Source organism: Priapulus caudatus, unplaced genomic scaffold (genome assembly GCF_000485595.1).
Source record: "Priapulus caudatus unplaced genomic scaffold, Priapulus_caudatus-5.0.1 Scaffold6706, whole genome shotgun sequence".
In the NCBI taxonomy this organism is placed as follows: domain Eukaryota; kingdom Metazoa; phylum Priapulida; class Priapulimorpha; order Priapulimorphida; family Priapulidae; genus Priapulus; species Priapulus caudatus.
The window spans coordinates 1-3,618 of record NW_014583767.1 but is presented as its reverse complement, the minus strand read 5'-3'; the positions used below and the strand labels follow the sequence as shown (position 1 = coordinate 3,618).

General features: G+C 40.3%; 1 long non-coding RNA gene across 1 annotated transcript; it reads left to right on the top strand.

Annotated features, from left to right (window-relative positions):
- Window positions 1-2,706: 2,706 nt before the first annotated feature.
- On the top strand, window positions 2,707-3,494 carry LOC106820095. Its single transcript, XR_001395551.1, has 2 exons — window positions 2,707-2,822; window positions 3,089-3,494. It is a non-coding gene; the product is annotated as an uncharacterized LOC106820095 (long non-coding RNA).
- The last annotated feature ends 124 nt before the right edge of the window (window positions 3,495-3,618 follow it).

Genomic DNA, 3,618 nt, shown 5'->3' with positions numbered 1-3,618 from the left:
AATTTATATGATGTTCCCCATCCCACAAATAAAATTAAGAGATACATTATATTACCGTAGTTTTCACAAATTCTGAAACCATGAAAATGGACTCTGGAGACATAAAAAAATGGCTCTGCGTAAATTGATAAAGTCAGAAAAATCGCTTCTGGTGAAAAAAAGTATTTTTACACTGGATTCACTACACGACAAGAGCCATTGCGCTGAGAAAGCAGATTCCAATCATAAAAATCAACGGCCCGCTACACCTCACGAGGCATGTCGCATTCAATTGTCATTCGCTGCTTCTTCAAGCCACCGAGCGTCAAGCTGCTGGTCAATTCGCAGAGCGGGAGCGTGTGGCATTTCCCGCTCCATCTCGTTGCCACGGGAGACAGCTTCGATGACGTCATAACGATGGAGGCTGCTGGACTCGCAACGGACATCGACAGTCAGCTTCTGTATTTGACCGAGTCAGACGATTGTAGCGTATTTGATAGTCCATATAATAAGATCTATATAAAATAATTCTGAGTAATATAATATCTCACCACATAATAATGATAACAGATATAAAACTTAATAGGTAGTGTATTCTTATGTGTCATATAACTTACAGTATATATGAATATAATATATATAGAGATGAGAAGAGAGAGAGGAGATTAGATAGATACATTGATTAATGGATTAAAAAGTGATTACCATGCAATGTAATTACTATATTAGCGGATATAGAAATAATGTTTTACTGATAAAATTATATTCCTACAATTAACGTCTCTTTCGGCATTTCTCGATCTCATGAAAATTACATTGACGAATTGACGGATGCTTTTGGCAGTAGCATCCAGCGATTCAGCGCCACCAGATGCTGGGGAAACACCACGCATGTGTTCTCGGTATCGCCCCTCTAGTGGATTCTCCTTCCATTAGCGATCTGGAAGAGCACCCAGATAGAGCTCGGGATTTACCCCGCGAGACGTACGACAGAAATATGAAGCTAATTAACTGTAGAGGTATGATGGACAGCCTAACATGAATAATGGTAAAGGAATTGCCTTTCGTGACACCGCAGATGACTTTTGTTAACAGTGAAAGGTCGCTGTTTTTTAGCCTCATCTGAACTAGTCAGATGCCAGCTTGTAGATCGCAATGATCAGTCCGTAGCGTCCGTAGCGTCCGTGCGTTAAAACAGTTGGGCACGAAATATTAACCGCTCGACGTCACGCGTCACGATACTTCGGGACCGTGGGGGGCGTAATCCGAATAACGAGTTGGGATGTCGAGCTTGGCGGGTCAAAGGTCAAAGAGTCAAGACGGTGTAAAAGAAGGGGAACATTCACTCCTTAACTTAAGGTATAGGGAGGGAAATGCAAGAATTGCGGGACACAAATCTAAAACGGCCCTCGACCTATGGCTCGTTGATAGTCGGTGTAATAGCATCAATTGGGTAGGAAAAGCCATCACTGCGGCCGGAAATTGGAGTCACAGCGCTCAAAAGGTCAATGGGCACAGGGCAATGTTTAGACATTCTTCTGAGGACATGCCGTCATGACGGATCGTTGAATAAACTTTTTTTGTTTCGGTGACCTAGCATTTTTATCGGCATTATTTGAAAGGACCATGAAATCTACTTTCTGCTGATTGCGAAGAGTACGTGTTCAGATAACCATCTTGACCCTCAAGAGGAGGCGTTAACATGGATTGTTGAACTGGTCTGCTCTAGAAAAGAATTGACTGCCGGTTTCGCTAGTAGAATCCTTAACATGCTGGATCATATGAGGCAGGGGGGGATTACAATTCACAGTGATGAAATTTCAAAAAGCTAAATTTGGTTACAAGAAGGTTTAATTGCTCCTTAAATCGTATAATTTAATATGCGCATTTCTGGTCACTTCCAGTATGTTACATGAGTAACGGTCAATGCCACTGCCAGTGGCTACTGCCCAGTGCTAATGTGTTGGTCGGCGTACTGTGAGAGTTATTTGCCTTAATTGGCTTACAGGTGGCAGCTCTCTATAGCGCAGCCTGTAGGCGCTGACGTACGCGTAAATGGAATGAGTGCTTACCATTCTTAGTCTTGCAGATAGTTAGTTGCCTTACTACGTATGATTGGCCGAGCTTCCATCTTTAATCGTAGAACACTTAACAGCTACGGAATCTCGTGGCAACTTTCATAACGATTCCCAACGAACATTCTTTGAGAGGTTCTCTGCATACACATCCTGTGGCATTCCAACTGTTTCGGCGTGAATTGGGAAACACATTCGGACTAACAGGCTTTAACTAAGAATCACCACCACTCCAACCATCAGAGTCACCGCATAGTAGACGTTAGTGAGCAGCTCGTCGCTCTGCGGCCAATTGTTTAGATTGCTTGATTGCGATCGTGCCGTACAAAAACTAAAACTAATTTCTGGAAGAAGTCGGCTTCTAATTATCACTCCTTATTCACGTTACCTAACACAACGCTAGATAGAAAACGAAACCCATTCACACTTATTTTATCTCTAATTTTTTACACTTAGCTGACAGAAAGTCCTGAACTTTTCAAGAACAAACATACGATTTTGGAAGGCGATACTGGCCCCCTTCCCCCGGGATCACGGGAAGTAACCTTACTCAACATACGTGAATGCTCGAAAGCTGTAACAGGTGTGTTATTAGTAGAGCGTCATCTACAGCTAGAGGTCATCTACAGCTACGATGGTCAGCTACAGCGACTGACAGCATGCAATGGTTCTACAAGGTCGTTGGTATGCTACCAGACTACTCTGCCCCACACGGAGAGTCGGAGTACAAGCGTTCACGCTGCCAGCCAAAGCAAAGCAGTAGAGCAGGTATGAAACATTACGTCCGCACCGGATGATATATCAGTTACTGAATTCATCTTTATTCTTTATTGGGGAATGTCAAAAAACGTGGGTGAATATATAAATATCAAGAGTCGGTATGATGAAAGGGATAGAAATTCTTCATGGAATTATAATCTATTAAATATAGCAATGGGCAGTATCTATATCTCGTCATTTATGTTTATCAGTAATTAAGATTTCAGCAGCTTTGGGCAGCTAATAGCTTTAGATTTGTTTGTTATGCATGGCAGGAGATGAGGAGAGAAAGAAGGACTACGTTAGACATAACTTAAAGATCCAAGCGACTGCAATGAGCTCCCCCTACAAACTATCGCCTTCTAGGACATTGATTGCGAAATAGAACATCTACTGTGTGTTATTAAGTTATGTACAGGAATAATATCTATCAGGCGTTTATCATATGCAAATGATGCAAGCACTGAGTTCTTTTGATATTATGAGCCCTTGATACATCTTTATATATATATATATATGATAGGTCTATATATATATTCACTAATTAATGTTCGTTTATATATTTCTGTTAGACATTATATATTGAATTAGCATGATAAGATACACAGGAAATGCATATTAAAATGTCTATACATGATGTAATTTTTATGAATAAACTAAAACAGAGATATCACAATCACATATAAACTCTTGTTTTTTTACAGTGTAATTAATGTGGTTGGCTTGGCTTATTTTACATATTAATTATATTGACTTGTTAACTTTATTCAATTTATAAATATAAGATAAGATAAGATAAGATAAG